The sequence below is a fragment of the Eumetopias jubatus genome, unplaced genomic scaffold (assembly GCF_037043125.1).
Source record: "Eumetopias jubatus isolate StellerSeaLion01/CBP00866 unplaced genomic scaffold, mEumJub1_p1.0 scaffold_16, whole genome shotgun sequence".
NCBI lineage: Eukaryota > Metazoa > Chordata > Mammalia > Carnivora > Otariidae > Eumetopias > Eumetopias jubatus.
Window position 1 is genome coordinate 54,489,317 of NW_028274822.1, and position 19,511 is coordinate 54,508,827.

A 19,511-nucleotide genomic window follows, 5' to 3' on the forward strand; every position below is an offset into this window, starting at 1 on the left:
ATCATTATTCGCAATAGTCAAGGCATAGAAACAACCTAGGCGTTCACCCTAGATAAATGGATAAAGAAAATGTGGTGTATATATACAATAGGATATTATTCAGCCTTTAAAAAGGATATCCTGCCATTTGTGACAATATGGATGAAACCGGCAGGCATTATGTTAAGTGAAGTAAGCCAGACCGAGACAGACAAGTACTGCATGATGGCATTACTTCTATGTGGATCTACAAAGAAGTAAACTCAGAGAAACAGAAAATAGAAAAATCAGAGTCTGGAAATGAGGGAATAAGATGAGGTTACTAAAAGGCTATAAACTTTCAGTTATACAATGAATAAGATTGGAGGATCTGAGGATCTAATGTAACACATGGTGGCTCTAATTGATAACACTGTTTTCTAAAATTGAAATTTGCTAGTATAGTAGAACTTAAATGTTCTCACCAGAAAGAAAGAAGAAAGAAAAAAAAAAGGAAAGGAGAAAAGGAAGGAAGGAAGGAAGGAAGGAAGGAAGGAAGGAAGGAAGGAAGGAAGGAAGGGAGGGAGAGAAGGGAAAGAGGGAGGGAGAAAAGGAAGGAAATATAGGAAGTGATGGATGCGTTAATTAACCAGAAGAGAGGAGTCCTTTCATTATATATATATATAAAATCATGTTGTACACTTTAAATATCTTACAATTTTATTTTTCTCCATTATACCTTAATAAAGCTGGAAAAAAGAGTTCTCCTTTAAGTATTTTAATTGAGCAAGACATTTTTACGCTTTCAAAAAATTGCTCATAATTAGGTAGTATTCTCATTTCTCCAGAGACAAATGTTCTTGACAGACTACATTAAGTAAAATTGTTTATAAAACAAATAATGGGGTTAGAGTCTGACCTTTACTTTTATATGCAATATATCCAGCCAACTGAAAGAGTAAATAATTACATTATTAATTTCAATATTTTGTCTTTGCATTACACTTAATTTGACTCTCTCAAACCAGTTCATATTTCAATTTTTCATATAAAGATAGATATGGTTTTGATTTGTCTGGAGGAAAATGCTACTTAAATATGACCCTTGTTGGAATATAGATTAAAGAATAATTCATAAAACTGGAATGACTTAAATTAACATAAACTAGTAACTAAAACAATAAACATGCACATTATTAGTATAGAGTTTTATTTTGCATTTACTATTGTGTTCAGCTGGTTTAGATGGAAAACATCTTCCTTTTCTTGTAAAAGAAGGTATAATTTAGGGAAAGTCAGCAGTGAATTTCCAGTGATTGCATGAATAGCTGGATAAGTTATACACAAAGAATCCTGTGAATAAGTCATATTCTCTTAAGAATCAGTTTCTTTAGATACAAATTTTTCACAAGATATAATTTATAGAATCCTCAGAAGCATAACCCTCAGACATGCGTTATTAATATTGATGTTAATCTAAGACATTTTAAGATAAATTTAAAACTATGGTAGTGTACATTCATGTCTGGGAAGCTAAAATGACTGAGGTAGAGTTCCTAAGGGTTAAGATTCTGTTTCTGATATTCATTCTTTCAAAAAATGTTATAGTCTGTTTTTACTCTATTCAACACCAGGAGACTTGCAGCAAAACAAAATAAAACAAAACAAGGTATGTCTCTGTCCTTAAGAATTCTTCATTCTAAAGCAGAAACTAATGAAGTATTATTAATAAAATACATAGAGTGATGCTTGTTGGAAAGTTGGCTTTCAAGAAAAGGTAGTTGATGACGTGCACAGTGATTATTGTTACTACGGTTTTGTAAGCATTAATGTTTAGAGTGAGGACACATTGCATAAGAAGTCACATTCCCGCAACCAGAACTCTCTGAGACATACAATAACATAAGCTCTGCACAACAAATAGGTATTTCTAAGGCTATATCCTAAAGCTCATTTGAGTGTTCCTCATTCATTCTTAATCTATACAAGGAATGTGGCAGAAACATGCTAGCTATTCATCAAAACTTGATTCCCACTTCTTCCTGGGCACAGAGCTCCTCTGCCTTTCCCAGACGACCCTACAGTTATGACCATATGACTGTATTCTGGGCAAGTGAATACCTGTAGAAATGATGGATGCTACTTCCATGCCCATAGAAACGTCTTATAATTTCTCCCAGTACCTCATTCTGCATGGCTGGCTGGATATGAACACATGGAGTGTGCGTTGTGGTGAAAATGGCAGAGACCCCCCCAAAGAATTCCCACCTATCCCTTGCTACCAATTGGATGTTCTATGAGCAAGGAAGAAATTTCTATTGCATTTAGCCACTGAGGTTTGGGAGTTTATCAGTTACAGAGCTAGTGTTAATTCATCTAATAATACAGTGAGATAAGGAATGAAAGTTTTTAGAGTGTCCACTGTGTACTAGACCTTGCATACACACTACTTTATTTATTCTTCCAACTAATCCTATGAATTAGCCAAAAGCAGTCCCATTCTATGACAGGGAACCCGAGGCTTGAGTTAAATAACTTTCCTGGGATCCTCAGTCACGAAGTTGCAGAATAAGAACTTGAACCTGAATTTACTGGCCTCAAAGGTTGTATTTTCTACAACATATCCTTAGACTCTTTGGCTGACTTTTAACAACTGCGTGATAAGGGTTCCATTTTTATGACAGATTAAGTCTATAAATCAGAAAAACAGTAATTTTGATATCTGAAGTCATAGACAATAAATAAAATATAAAAAACTAAAACAAAATTTCACAGACCGTAGAGGCTCAGGACCATTTGTATGGGTAAATGGGCCTAATTCACTTTAGAGATACTGACATTACCTGTCTACTATGGTCCTAAAACAAGTTTAATATACGCAATAATGTTCCTAAGTTAGAACAAAAAAGGACATTTTATTTTATTTTTTTAAGATTTTATTTATTTGAGAGAGAGAGAGGCAGGGAGAATGAGCAGTGGGGAGGGGCAGAGGGATGGAGGGGGAGAGAGAGAGAGAGAGAGAAGCAGAATCCCTGCTGAGCAGGGAGCCCGATGCAGGACTCAATCCCAGGACCCAGAGATCATGACCTGAGATAAAGGCAGACGCTTAACCAACTGAACCACCCAGGCACCCCAGGAAATTTTATTTTTATACAACGTTTAAGATGCCAGAGAACTATGCAGTTTTATGAAACAGTTTTGTTGAAATAGAAGTGATAGACGATAAAATGCATGTTAAATTTTACAATTTGATCAGTTTTGATGTGTGTTATATATGTAAAATCTTCATAAAACCAGTCAGAATCAAGATATGTAAAATCTTCATAAAACCAGTCAGAATCAAGATAATGAACATATATAGGCATCACCGCCAAAATTGTCCTCTGACCCTCGATCACCTCCCACCTTTTCCAATACCCACTTTTTCCCTGCAAATCCTGTTCCCCCTTTTGCCACCATAGATTCCTTTCTAGGAATCACATAGCATGTACTTTTTCCCTTCTGGCTTATTTCACTCAATATAGTGTATCTGATAGTCATGTGTGATGCTGTGTGTACTGATAATAATTCACTCCTTTTTAATCTGAGTGGTTTTGCATTGTTGAGTATATACATGATTTGTTTATCCATTCACATGTTGATGGACATTTTTTTCTCCAGGTTTTGACTGTTACAAAATCAGCTTTTATAAACATTTATGAGCACGTCTTTGTATGGACATATGCTTTGGAAAAATACACAGGAGAGTAATCACTTTGGTCATATGGTAAGTGTATGTTTAATTTTTAAGAGACTACCAAACTGGCTTCCAAATATTTGGATCATTTTGCATCCTCACCATCAGTGGATAAGAATATAAATTCCTCCATATCCTCGCTAATATTCAGTGTGCTCAATCTTCCTAATTTTAGACATTTTAACGTGTGGAGAGGTAGTCCCTTGTGGTTTTAATTTTCATTTACCTACAAACTAATGATCTTGGATATGTTTGTCATGTGCCCATTTGCCATTCATATATGGCAACATTTCTTGAAATTTTTTGTCTATTTTTTTATTGGTTGTCTATTTTATTATTATTGAATTTTGAGAGTTCTTTATAGATATTGGGTAGAAGTTCTTTATGTTACTTGCAAAACTTTTCTCCAGACTGTAGTTTGTCTTTTCAGTTTTCTAAACAGTGTCTTTCCAAGAGCAGAAGTTCTTAATTTCTATGAAATCCAGTTCATTATTTTATTTATTACGGGCCATACAGTTGGTGTTGTATCTAAGAAAACTGTGCTTAAACCAAGGTCACACAGCCTTCCCCCGCCCTTTGTTTTATTTAAGAAGTCATAGAGTTTTAGCTTTTCTGTTTCAGCTTGTGATCCATTTTGAGTTAATTGTGATGCTCAAAATCATACTATTTCCATTCTACCATGTTCATAATTAGTTTTACTTCATGAGCATCTTTATTTTCTAGGCACAACTGAGAAACTTGTAGCTCAGAAAAGCCGAGAGACTTGCATCAGGCCACATAGGTAATATGTATTGTGGGTGACATTTGAACCCAGATCCCCAGTCTCTAAAGCCCTTGCCTCTTCTGTCCTGGGCTGCACTGCCCTCTACTGAATGCTGGGGCGTTCCTCCCTGGCTGTTGACTCTGTTTCTGCGCTAATGGGGTTGCCCAAACCGATAAACCTTGGAGGAAACCTGCCACCAGGAAGAGTGAGATAGTTCTGAAAAACTCCCGGTCTTTATTTTATTAGGGTATAGAGAGAATGGGAGTGGTAATCAGATACTCTTAACCTTCACGTCTGTCAGCAACCAAAGAAAAATGCTGGGAATCTGGGTGCAGGTGTACATGTTAGGAATCATGGGTGAGATGGGGAGAAACATAAATACCAGTGGCACAGTTATGACAGGTGCAACACCAGAAGTCAACCCATTTAGTCCTGGGCTCAAATTCAAGTGTAAACTCCACGAGAGCATTGACTACATGATCTGTGCCCTTTTTTGTAGCTAGACCCCTAGCATCTGTGCTAGCGCACAGTAGGTGCAAGATAAATATTTTTGGAACCAAATGAGTTAATTAATAATTAACCCTGCTTCTCAACTGTAGTCATGTTCTCCATGTGAACCCCACATGATTAGTGCATTATTCCTCCAATATTTCATTTTAGCAAGCATTTTTTGAGCATCTTATATGTAGAAAGCATGGTGATAGATACTGAGGGGCTGCAGAGACATGTAAGACTTCATCTTTTGCCCTCAAACAATTTGCAGTCTAGTGAAAAATGAGAAATAGGAACAGATAATATAAGACAGAATTATATATATATGCTAAATCTATAGAAGCATTGCTTTGGCAAGCAGGAGTAATTAAACTTAATAGAGATGCCTCTTTCTGAGTGCTAGGATGATAATCTGTACAAAGTAGGTGCTAGATAAATGTTGCTACTTTACTGAAAATTTGGTAATTTTCATTTAATTAGTCCTATGATAAATGGAGGAATCTTCCCATAGAAAAGATTCTGCTTGAAAAGACCAGTGAAGTAAGGGTGTTCCACTTTTAAAGCATTTTGCATCCCTTACATGCTGCTTCCCTGTCACCTTGACTATTCAGTTTTAGAATCTCAGGTGCCCGTTCTAGTCAAGTCTGCATCTAGTAGCAAAGATTTGTGCTCTTTGCAGATATTAAATTAAAATGAACCTCCTGATATTTCAGCCAATTCCTTTCTCCTTTTTTTTTCTTACTGGTTGATAATACCCAAGTTAAGAATAATGAGGTGGTCACAAAAAGTACCTCAGAGAATTTAGACTTCACACAGTTCCTGTGTTAGACATTCCAATACTGTACAGACACTGGGAAAAAGATTTCAGGTGGAAGTGTGAATATTTTATGTTTCAAAGCTCAGCTCCTGAGGTTTTATTTCGCAACATCACACCTTTGACTTTGCTGCTGCGCGGCTCTCAACTCTGTTCACTACCCCTGGGAAACAAGAGGGTCAAGTGACAGAGGGGCCAAAGTGCTATCTGCCTCTGTTGTACATGTATACACATTCACCAGTGTGAGGAAAGCCACAGTCTCAGCCTCCTTGAGCAAGATTCATTTAGCTTTGATGTAGCTAGCAACAGGGAGCTGCTGAGGTGTTTTAGTTGACAATGACGGACATGAAAAAAATGAGCTATCACTGATGGCAGCACCAAAAGGTGAGAGAAATAAAGTTTAAATTTTTTTAATTTAAGGGAAAAATGACGGGGGGGAAATTGGAGGGGAAGACTAACCATGAGAGACTATGGACGCTGAGAAACAAACAGGGTTCTAGAGGGGAGGTGGGTTGGGGGATGAGTTAGCCCGGTGATGGGTATTAAGGAGGGTACATACTGAATGGAGCACTGGGTGTTACATGCAAACAATGAATGATGGAACACTACATGAAAAACTAATGATGTAATGTATGGTGATTAACATAACATAATAAAATAAAAAAAAGAAAAAAAATTTTTAAAGTTTTATTTATTTATTTGAGTGAGAAAGCCTGAGGTGGTGTGGGGAGCAGAGGGGGAGGGAGAAGGACAAGTGGGCTCGATCTCAGGACCCTGAGATCATGACCTGAGCCGAAACCAAGAGTCCATGCTTCAACCAACTGAGCCACTCAGGCACCCCAAGAAATCCAATTTTTCAAAAGCAACATTCTTTACAGTTTGTTTCCGTTCAAAGGTCCTGAAAATATTCAACTTGCTTGCTCCTTTAATCAATAATAGGAAAATGCAAGGAAATACAAAATAGAGAATTAAAAGAATCAAATCAAGAAAAAGGGCGATTTGGAGACCTTCCCACTCCTGACATGATTCTGGTAAGACTGAAATAAAACACCAACCAGTGGGAAACCCATTTCTAACTGACAGTCACACCTGGGCTGGCCTCAGTTAAGGAAAAACTGAACGGGTTTGGTCCTTAAAACAATGAGTTTAAGTCATTTTAGCAGAATGTTTTTCTCTTTTTTCCTTTTTTTGCCTTTCAAGAAAATCATTTTAAATTTTAAAATAGCCTGAAAAATGCACTTTTTTTTCAAACACTGTTCTACTGAACAGAGCAGATTTAATTTTAAAAATCCTAATCTGTCAAGAACCAATAAATTTAAAAAATACAAAATGTGTTTGAATGTCACAGCAGTGTGAAACTCATATTTTTTTTTAATGTTTACTCTTACTTTTGGTTCTTATCTACCCAGAGACCAGCTCCGGTTCACAGACTTCTGAGAGAAGCTGATCAAGAGCATAGGGGTCAAAAAGTTGGTCATATACATATGGTAGGTCAAGTGATCCAATAAAGTGCAAAGGTGGGAATGCTTCTAGAATGTCATTCAGGCTCTAGTCTATCTCTGTTTTTAGTATTCTTCAAATGGCACTCAGGCATTCAGTGGGGTATTTGATGCCACTTATCCAGAACCCACCAGCCTCCCTCGGCCCCTCCTCAGATAATTAGTCAGTTCATCTCATTTCCCTTGACAAGTGAGGGACTGAGTTGGCTCCTTCCAGCACCTTGCTCCCTAGCATCAATGCTGGTGTGTTTCAGACACTGCTGGAGCAGACCTGTCTGGGAGGTAGCCTTCCCCCTCAAACAGTGGTCATTTGCCTTTATTTTCCTTTCCCTTCAGAAAGGGCTCCACTACATAAAAAAATAATCAAGAAAGGGATAAAAACATAGGAGGCAAAATCGTGAACAGATGAGAGGGCTATTCATTTGTGGAGAGTTCTAGAAAATCCTGAAATAGAGATTGGGTTTGGGAAAATCCTAAAATAGAGATTGGGTAACAACTGGAGTGAAAGTTTTGTGATGAGAACCAACTAGATAATTGCAATGGATGATTATGAGATTTCAGAACTTAATATATGTAATTGCACTGAGCAAGACTCCCACTCTCCACCTGTAATGTACCCACACTGGGCAGATGAATGTGGCTGGAGATGCAGACACAGCCATGCTGCCCTATCTTGCTTTAAACAGAAGATCTCTAAACAAAACTGGTCCTTAATGTTGTCCAATTATCCAACTATATCTACCTAGTCTATTATTCTATCTTCGTCTTACAGCTGCATCTGCAGATCACTAGAGCTTAGGATGGTCAGGAAATGACCATTTGATTAGGTTATGCACAAAACTCTGCCCCACCCTGCAGAGTACTATGTGAGGAGCTCTGACCACTAACACAAAGATAAGCTGCTCCAGTTCTCCCAGAGAATGAGGCTCAATTCTTTTGAGAAGAGCCTAGGAAGTTTCTTCTGGCAGCTTATCATCTAATGCATCTACTCCAAGTGCCAGGCTTTTCATCCAACCTATTTTCATCTCTCTTGTTTATTCCTCTTTTAACTCCTTCACTCCCACCTGTACCTTGCATGTGCTGGCCCAGAGCATCTTGGAATCCATTTCACCTGGCAACATGGTTTTCTTAAAATATCTTCTCCATCGATGTCCCCAACCAAGTATCCAGCTCATTAAATTAAAAGTCTCAAACTAGGCTATATCATCAAAACATTTTAAAACAACTAGAGAATATCATCATAAAATTTTGAAATACCACTGATAAAAAGAAAATCTCAGTATTCTCTAAAGAATAAACATGTCTTAGCCTACAAATGGTGTTACCCTTCTAAAATAGCAGCCCTTGAAGCAAGAAGACAATGAAACATTGACTCTCAAATGAGTCCCATTAAAAGAATTAATATAGATATTCATATGTCAAAAAAAACCCAACAGAAGTCTGATATATTCTTTGCATCATATACAGGCACACTTCAGAGATGTTGTGGGTTCAGTTCCAGATCACAGCAATAAAATGAATATCACAATAAAGCAAGTCAAATGAATTGTTTGGTTTCCCAGTGCATATAACAATTGCATGTACACTATACAGTTGTCTAAGTGCGTGGTACCATTATGTCTAAACTAATAATGTACATACCTTAAATAAAAACACTTTATTGCTAAAAAAAAACACTAACCATCATCTCAGCTTTCAGCAAGTTATAATTTTTTCCTGGTGGAGGTTCTTGCCTCCACATTGATGGCTGCTGACTGATGATTATGGTGATGGCTAAAGGTTGAGGTGGCTGTGTCAATTTCTTTTATTTTGTAAGTTTTCATTTAAATTGCAGATAGTTGACATATGGTATAATATTAGTTTCAGGTGGGTGTACAATATAGTGATTCAACAAATCCATACATCACCCAGTGCTCATCACAACAAGTGCACTCCTTAATTCCCATCACCTATTTAACCCATCCCCACCCACCTCCCTTCTAGTAATCATCAGTTTGTTCTCTATAAGAGAACTCTATAAGAGTCAGACTCTATAAGAGTCTGTTTCTTGATTTGCCTCTCTTTGTGTGTGTTTTCTTAATTCCCTTTGCTCATTTGTTTTGTTTCTTAAATTCCACATATGAGTGAAATCATATAGCATCTATCTCTCTCTGACTTATCTCGCTTAGCAAAACACTCTCTAGCTCCATCCATGTCTTTGCAACTGGCAAGATTTCATTCTTATGCTTGCGTAATATTCCATTGTGTGTTTGTGTGTATGTATATGTGTGTATATATAAAGACATCACAGCTCATGTCTCGCTGGTTAGCTCACCAGCTCTTGGATGCCCTGTAAGCACGTGTGCTGGGGTTGACCAGCAGCCCCAGCAGCCAGAGAACCTGGAGACTGGTTCTCATCCCGCCTTGTTCTGCATGAATTGAGCTGTAAAAACACGTTCCTCCGGGCAGAAATCAAAGTGAATTCATCCTCACAATCAAGTCGGAGCCTCCTGCGTCAAGTAACGCGTGATATTTAACCACAGTTCATAATTCTTATGTTAATTTGGCTACTGTATTCTAGACCTTATTCTTGGAAGTGTTTTGTTACTTCAAAGGAGACACATTTGAACTCTCACTTCAGCTAAAACATCACTATTTGAGATTTCATCTTCCTGCCCATTAAAGAACTCTTTGGTGCCTTGTTGTGTGCGATTTACTTCCCAAACCTTGGAATGCAACACGTACCGGGACAAGCTGGTGCAGCCGGGCTAGCTGGTGCGAAGAGCGCTGGGATGGTTGATCCCGCACGCCCGGTGGGGAGCTGGACGTGGTGCTAGCGGGTGTCGGATATTCTTGAAGCCCGGGAGGAAGCCACTGAGCAGTCTCCTACCCGAGAAAGACGCCGCATCACGTTGCCTTCTCACACGTACATAGGAGCGGGAGCTCGCTGTTGGAGCTCAGAAACCTCTCTCCCTCATGTGCCAAAGATGTTTGAGGTGATGGCACCCGGGCGAGGGTCTCCCCTGCAGAGTTTCACCACTCAGGACAACTCCACAAAGGTTCGAGACCAGCTTGCTGTCCTCAACTGCTGGTGGAGGCCGCTTCTGGGTTTGAAGATGGCGGCGCTCTTTCCCCGATGTGCCCTCGGGGCGAGGTCACCCGGGACCCCGGCAGTCACTTCCATGAAGACCGTTCCTGCACCCACCTCCACTCTGCAGACTGAGGAAGACTCCCAGCAGGAGTCGAAGCACACAAGGAGTTCTGTCACTGTTTAGATATTTTGTCATTTTGAATCAAAATACTGAAAAATTAAATGTACATAAGATATTTTTTAAAAAAGTATATCTATATATATCTATATATATCACATCTTTATCCATTCATCTGTCAGTGGACATTTGGGCTCTTTCCATGTGTAATATTCCACTGTGCTTGTGTGTGTATGTGTGTATGCATGATATATATATATATATATATCACATCTTCTTATCCATTCATCAATCGGTGGACATTTGGGCTCTTTCCAGAATTTGGCTATTGTAGATAATGCTGCTATAAACACAGGGAACATGCGTCCCTTTGAATTAATATTTTTATATTCTTTGAGTAAATAACTAGTAGTGCAATTGCTGGATTGTAGGGTAGTTCTTTTTTTAACTCTTTGAGGAAGCTCCATAATGTTTTCCACAGTGGCTGCACCAGTTTGCATTTCCACCAGCACTGCAAGAGGGTTCCCCTTTCTCCACACCCTTGCCAATACCTCTTGTTTCTTGTGTTGCTGATTTTAGCCATTCTGACAGTGTGAAGTGATATCTCATTGTAGTTGTGATTTGAATTTCCCTGATGATCAGTGATGTTGAGCATCATTTCATGTCTGTTGGTCATCTGGATGCCTTCTACTCATGTCTCCTGTCCACTTTTTAATTTAATTGTTCTTTGGGGGCTGAGTTTTAGAATTTTTTTTTAAGACTTTATTTATTTATTTATTTATTTGACAGACAGAGAGAGAGGGAACACAAACAGGGGGAGTGGGAGAGGGAGAAGCAGGTTTCCTGCTGAGCAGAGAACCTGATATGGGGCTCAATCCCAGGACCGTTGGATCATGACCTGAGCAGAAGGCAGACGCTTAATGACTGAGCCACCCAGGCGCCCCAGTTTTATAAGTTTTTTTATATATTTTGGATACTAACCTTTAATCCCGTATGTCATTTGCAAATCTTCTCCCATTCTGTAGGTTGCCTTTTAGTTTTGATCAGTGTTTCCTTTGCTGTGCAGAAACTATTTTGTTGGATTCCCAGTAGTTTACTCTTGCTTGTTTTCCTTGCCTCAGGAGACATATTTAGAAAGAAGTTGCTATGGCCTATGTCAAAGAAATTACTGCATGTGCTTTCTTCAGGACTTTTACAATTTCAGGCTTCACATTTAGATCTCTGATAAACTTTGAGTTTATTTTTGTGTCTGGTGAAAGAGAATGGCCCAGTTTCATTCTTTTGTAATTCACTGTCCAGTTTTCCCAACACCATTTGTTGAAGAGACTGTCTTTTTTCATTGCATATTCTTTCTTGCTTTGTCAAAGATTAATTGATCATGTAATTGTGGGTTCCTTTCTGGGTTTTCTATTTTGTTCTATTGATCTATTTTTGTGCCAGTACCATACTGTTTTGATTATGAAAGCTTTGTAATATAACTTGAAGTCTGGAATTGTGATGCCTCCAGCGTTTCTTTTCTTTTTCAAAATTGCTGTGTCTATTCAGGGTCTTTGTGGTTCCATACAAATTTTAGGATTATTTGTCCCAGCTCTGTGAAAAATGTTATTAGTATTTTGATAGTAATTGCATTAGGTGTGTAGATTTCTTTGGGTAGTATAGACGTTTTAACAATATTTGTTCTTCCAATCCATGAGCCTGAAATGTCTTTCCATTTCTTTGTGTCATCTTCACTTTCTTTAATCAATGTTTTATAGTTTTTAGAATATACAGATCGTTTACTTCTTGGTTCTTTATTTCTACGAATTTTATGATTTTTGGTGCAATTGTAAATGGGATGAATTCCTTAACTTCTCTTTTTCCTGCTTCATTTTTGGTATATAGAAATGCAAAAGATTTTTGTACATCGATTTTGTTTTCTGTAACTTTACTGAATTTGTGTATAAGTTTTACCAGTTTCTTGGTGAAATCTTTAGGGTTTTTTTTTTATGTAGAGTATCATGTCATCTGCATATAGTGCAAGTTTTACTTCTTCCTTGATGATTTTGATGCCTTTTATGTCTTTGTGTTGTCTGATTTCTGTGGCTAGGACTTCCAGTACTATGCTAAATAACAGCAGTGAAAGCGCACATCCCTGTCTTGTTCCTGACCATAGAGGAAAAGGTCTCAGTTTTTTTCCCATTGAGGATGGTATTAGCTGTGGGTTTGTCATGTAAGACCTTTATTATGTTGAGGTATGTTCCCTCTAACCCTGTTTGTTGAGGGTTTTTATCATGAATGGATGTTATACTTTGTCAAATGCTTTTTCTGCATCTATTGAAATGATCGTAGGGTTTTTATCCTTTCTGTTATTAATGTGATGTATCACAGTGATTGATTTGTAAATACTGAACGAGGCTTTCAACACAGGGATAAATTCCACTTGATTATGGTGAATGACTTTTTTTAATGTGTTGTTCAATTCAGTTTTCTAGTATTTTGTTGAAGATTTCTGCATCTATGTTCATTAGAGATATTGGCCTGTAGTTCTCTTTTTTGTTGTCTCTATCTGATATTGATATCACAATAATGCTGGTCTCGTAGAATGAACTGGGAAATTTTCCTTCCTTCTCTAATTTTTGGATTAGTTTGAGAAGAAAAGGTATTAAACCTTCCTTAAATGTTGGGTAGAATTTGCCTTTGAAGCCATCTGGTCCTGGACTTTTGTGTTTCGGGAGTTTTTTAAATTCCTGATTCAGTGTTTTTTCTGATTATCGGTCTGTTCGTTTTCTATTTCTTCCTGTTTCAGTTTTGGTGATTTATATGTTTCTAGGTATTTAGGCATTTCTTCCAGGTTGCCCAATTTGTTGACATAGTTTTTTCCTAACATTCTAATTGTTTGTATTTATGTGGTGTTGGTTGTTATCTCTCCTCTCTCATTTGTGATTTTATTTATTTGGGTCCTTTCTTTTTTCTTTTTGATAAGTCTGGCCAAAGGTTTATCAATTTTATTAATTTTTTTCAAAGAACCTGCTCCTGATTTCATTGATCTGTTCTATTGTTGTTGTTTTTTTTTTCAGTTTCTATATCATTTATTTCTGCTCTAATCTTTATTATTTCCTTCCTTCTGCTGGCCCTAGGCTTCATTTGTTGTTCTTTTTCTAGCTCCTTTAGGTGTTAGGTTAGGTTGTTCATTTGAGATTTTTCTTGTTTCTTGAGAAAGTCCTGTATTGCTCTATACTTCTCTCTTCCAAAGGGTTTTGATCATCATGTTTTCATTTTCATCAGTTTCTATGTCTTTTTTATTTCTTCTTTTATTTTCTGGTTGACTCATTCATCCTTTAGTAGCATGTTGTTTAACCTCCATGTATTTGTGATCTTTCCAGAATTTTCCTTGTGCTTGACGTCTAGTTTCATATCATTGTGATCAGAAAAGTTGCATGGTATGAATTTGATCTTTTTGAATTTGTTGAGGCTTGTTTTGTGGGAGAATGTTCCACGTGCACTTGAAAAGAATGTGTTTTCTGCTGTTTTAGGATAGAATGTTCTGAATGTATCTGTTAAATCCGTCTGGTCCAGTGTGTCACTCCAAGCCATTCTTTCCTTGTTGATTTTCTGTTTAGATGATCTGTCCATTGATGTAAGTAGGATGTTAAGATCCTCTACTATTATTGTATTATCATCAATGAGTTCCTTTATGTTTATTATTGTTTTATATATTTGGGTGCTCCCATGTTGGGTGCAAAAATATTTACAATTTTTAGATCTTCTTGTTTGATTGTCCCTTTTATTATTATTTAATGTCCTTCTTTGTCTCTTGTTATAGTCTTGTTTTAAAGTTTAGTTTGCCTAATATAAGTATCGCTATTCTGTTTTTTTTTTTAAATCCATTTGCATGATAAATGTTTATCCATGCCCTCACTTTCAATATGCAGGTGTCTTTAGGTCTAAAATGAATGTCTTGTAGGCAGCATATAGATAGGTCTTGTTTTTTATCCATTCTGATACCCTACATCTTTTGATTGGAACATTTAGTCCATTTACATTCATAGTATTTTTTGGTAGATATATATTTATTGCCATTTTTTTACTTGTTTTGTGGTTGTTTCTGGAGATTTTTTTTCTGATCTTTTCTTGTCTTTCTCTTTCATGCTTTGCTGATTTTCTTTAGTGGTATATTTGGATTCCTTCTCTTTATTCTTCACAAGTTTATTAGTGGTTTTTGATATACAGTTACCATTAGGTTTGGATATAACCTCTTCTGCATATAGCAATCTATATTAAATTGATGACTGTTTAAGTTTGAACCCATTCTTTATTCTTCTTTTCACCATGTTTTAGGCATATAGTGTCATATTTTACATCTTTTTATTTTGTGAGTTCTTTGACTGATTTTTTTTACAGAAATATTCATTCTTACTGCTTTGTGTTTCCTACCTTTGTGACTTTTGGCTCCACTCAAGGAGTTTCCTTTAGTATTTCTTGCATGGCTGGTTTAATGGTCACAAATTCCTTTTGGTTTTGTTTGTCTGGGAAACTTTTTATCTCTTCTTCTATTCTGAATGGTAGCCTTGTTGGGTAGAGTGTTCTTGGCTACAGATTTTTCTCATTCAGCGCTTTCAATATGTCATGCCACTCCCTTCTGGCTTGGAAAGTTTCTGTTGAAAAATCTCCTGCTAGCCTTATGGGGTTTCCCTTGTAAGTTACTGACTTCTTTCATCTTGCTGCTTTTATGATTTTTTCTTTATCACTATATTTTGCAAATTTAATTACAATATGTCTTGTGTTGGCTTGCTTTTATTGATTTTGATGGAGTTCTCTGCACCTTCTGGATCTAGGTGTCTGTTTCCTTCCTCAGATTAGGGAATATTTCAGCTATTATTTCTTCAAATAAATTTTCTGCCCTATCACCACCTCTACTGGAACTGAGGCCCTACAAAACTCTCTGGTTGGAAGATTTAGTGTGAGCAGGGGTTTGTGCTGGTCTTCTAGCGGAGGGGACTTCTTTGCTAGGACTGATGCAAGCATGACTGAGAATGGTGATTCTACCAGAGTACAGGGGATGGGGCTTACTGTAAGCAAGTTAGACAGCCAGTGCCAGCACTGTGCTACTTCCCACAGGTGGCTCTGTGTTGATACTGAGGGGCAGGGTAAGGAAATGGTGCTGGCCATCTCCTTTGTTCCTGGAGAGGTGTCTTCATGAATGCTGCCTCTCAGAGACATGATCCAAGATGAGCAAATAATTTCCCCACTGTGTGCCCCAGGTGTCTTCAGATCCCTGTTACCATGCTGTCAGCCCCTGGGTTGTTTGCCTGCCTTCTCTCCAAGAGCAGCGCAGTGTCCTCTGGGCTCTATCCCAGCCAACCCCATGGACCCTTAATACTCCAGGCTTTAAGCCCCACCAGTTGTAAGAACTCACAAAATTCGGCCCCTCTAACTCCAAGCCACTGGCTATGGGGAAACGTTCTCCTGGTGCATTCCCCTGTGTGTTCCTTTCTCTCTTAAACTTCTCCACAACCACAGCTCCCTTCTCTCTGTAGCAACCAGATCCATTTCTCCTTTAACCATACCTCTGGGTTTCCTACCTTCTTCAATGTGGCCTCTTTTCTCTTTTCAGTTGAGGAGTTTGTTCTGTCAGTCTTCAGGTCAATTTCTATGGTTTTTAGGATGATTTGATAGTTATCTAGTTGTATTCCTGGGATGAGGTGAGCCTAGGTGCCTTCTACTGTGTCACCATCTTCCTGTCAACCTTCTGTGTCTGTTTCTTAAAATAGGACAATAATGGACTTGGCCACACTAATTGACTCCTCCTTTCACAAATTATTTCTCTACAGTAATGTGATGTTGTTTGATAGCATTTTCCTTACAGATCAGTAAATCCCTAGCTGGACTTATCAGTAGAAATTCTTTCAAAATTGGAGTTAATCCTCTCAAACCCTGTTGCTGCTTTATCAAATAAGTTTATGTAGTATTCTAAATCCTTTGTTGTCCTTTCAACAATCTTCATAGCATCTTCACCAGGAGTAGGTTCCACCTCAAGAAACCACTTTCTTTGCTCATCTACAAGAAGCAATTCCTCATTTGTTGAACTTTTATCATGAGATTGCAACAATTTAGTCACATAGTCACATCTTCAAACCCCACTTCCAACTCTAATTCTGTTGCTATTTCCACCACATATGCAGTTACTTTCTTCACTGACGTCCTGCACACCTCAAAGTCATGTATGAGCGTTGGAAGCAGCTTCTTCCAATCTCCTGGTAATGTTGATATTTTCACCTCTTTCAATGAGTCTCAAATTTTTTTAGTAAGTTTTTTATTTTAATTCCAGTATAGTTAACGTATAGTATTATTTTAGTTTCAGGTGTACAATATAGTAATTCAACAATTCTATACATTACTCAGTGCCCATCTTAATAAGTATACTCTTTAATCCTTATTACCTATATCACCCATCTATTCATCTCCCCTCTGGTAACCATTAGTTTGTTCTCTACAGTTAAGAATCTGTTTTGTTGTTGGTGGTGGTGGTTTTTTTTTTTTTTTTTGTATGTGTTTCTCTCTTTTTTTCTCCTTTTGCTCATTGTTTTGTTTCTTAAATTCCACATATCAGTGAGATCAGGGGTATTTGTCTTTCTCTGACTTATTTCACTTAGCATTAACATTCTAGATGCATACATGTTGTTGCAAATGGCAAGAATTCATTCTTTTTTATGGGTAATATTCCATTGTGTATATATATATATATATATATATATATATATATATATATATACCAAATCTTTATCCATTCATCTAGCCATGGATACTTGGGGTGCTTCCATAATTTGATTATTGTAAATAATGCTGCTATAAACATCAGGATGCATGAATTAGTGTTTTTGAGTTTTGGGCAGTGGCCAAAGGGGTAAGTACCCAGTAGTGTGATTACCAGACAGTAGTGTGGTTCTATTTTTAATTTTTTGAGGAACCTCCATACTGTTTCCCACAGTGGCTGCACCAGTTTGCATTCCTACTTACAGTGCGTGAGTGTTCATTTTTCTCCACATCCTCGCCAACACCTATTGTTTCTTGTGGTTTTGCTTTTAGTCACTATGACAGGTATGAGGTGATATCTAATTGTTGTTTTGATTTTCATTTTCTCGATGATAAGTGATGATGAACATCTTTTCATATGTTTGTTAGCCATCTTTGGAGAAAATCTGTTCATGTCTTCTGCCCATTCTTCAATTGGATTATTTGTTTTTTGGATGTTGAATTGTATCAGTTTTTTATATATTTTGGATACTAACCCTTTATCGATATGTTATTTGAAAATCTCTTCTCCCATTCCATAGGTTGCCTTTTAGTTTTTTGATTGTTTCCTTTGTTGTGCAGAAGGTTTTTATTTTGATGTAGTCTCAATAGTTTATTTTTGCTTTTATTTCCCTTGCCTCAGGAAACCTATCTAGAAAATGTTGCTATGGTCAATGTAAGAGAAATTACTGCCTGTACTCTTTTGTAGGATTTTTATCATTTTGTGTCTCACATTGAAGTCTTTAATCCATTTTGAGTTTATTTTTGTGTATGGTGAGAGAAAACCATCCAGTTTCATTCTTTTGCATATAGCTGTCCCGTTTTCCCAACATCATTTGTTGAACAGACTGTCTTTTTCTCATTGTATATTCTTTCTCTTTTGTTAAAGATTAATTGATAATATAATTGTGGGTTTATTTCTTGGTTTTCTATTCGGTTCCATTGACCTATGTGTCTATTTTTGTGCCAGTACCACACTATTTGATTATAACAGCTTTTTAATAAAACTTGAAGTCTGGAATTGTGATACTTCCCTTTTTTAAAAAATTTTATTATGTTATGTTAGTCACCACACAATACATCATTAGTTTTTGATGTGGTGATCCATGATCCATTGTTTTCGTATAACACCCAGTGCTCCATGCAGTACGTGCCCTCCTTAATACCCATCACCAGGCTAAACAATCCCCCCCTCCCCTCTAAACCCCTGTTTTTTCTCAGAGTCCATAGTCTCTCATGGTTCATCTTTCCCTCCGATTCCCCCCCACCTTCATTTTTCCCTTCCTTCTCCTAATGTCCTCCATGCTATTCTTTATGTTCCACAAATAAGTGAAACCATATGATAATTGACTTTCTCTGCTTGACTTATTTCACTTAGCATAATCTCCTCCAGTCCCAACCATGTTGATGTAAAAGTTGGATATTCATCCTTTCTGATGGCTGAGTAATATTCCATTGTATATATGGACCACATCTTCTTTATACATTCATCTGTTGAAGGGCATCTTGGCTCTTTCCACAGTTTGGCTATTGCAGACATTGCTGCTGTGAACATTGGGGTGCATATGGCCCTTCTTTTCACTACATCTGTGTCTTGGGATAAATACCCAGGAGTGCAATTGCTGGGTCATAGGGTAGCTCTATTTTTAATTTTTTGAGGAACCTCCACACTGTTTTCCAAAGTGGCTGTACCAACTTGCATTTCTACCAACAGTGTAAGAAGGTTTCCCTTTCTCCACAACTTCTCCAACATTTGTTGTTTCTTTCCCTGTTCATTTTTGCCATTCTAACTGGTATAATGTGGTATCTCAATGTTGTTTTGATTTGAATTTCCCTGAAGGCTGATGATGATGAACATTTTTTCACATGTCTGTTAGTCATTTGTATGTCTTCTTCGGAGAAGTGTCTGTTCATGTCTTCTGCCCATTTTTTGACTTGATTATTTGTTTTTTGGGTGTTAAGTTTGAGAAGTTCTTTACAGATCTTGGATACCAGCCCTTTGTAGTGTCATTTGCAAATATCTTCTCCCATTCTGTGGGTTGCCTCTTTATTTTGTTGACTGTTTCCTTTGCTGTGCAGAAGCCTTTTATCTTGATGAAGTCCCAAAAGTTCATTTTTGCTTTTGTTTCACTAGCTTTTGGAGATGTATCTTGAAAGAAGTTGCTGTGGCCAATGTCAAGGAATGCCTATGTTCTCCTCTAGGATTTTGATGGATTCCTGTCTCACATTGAGGTCTTTCATCCATTTTGAATTTATTTTTGTGTATGGTATTGAAGAATGGTCAAATTTC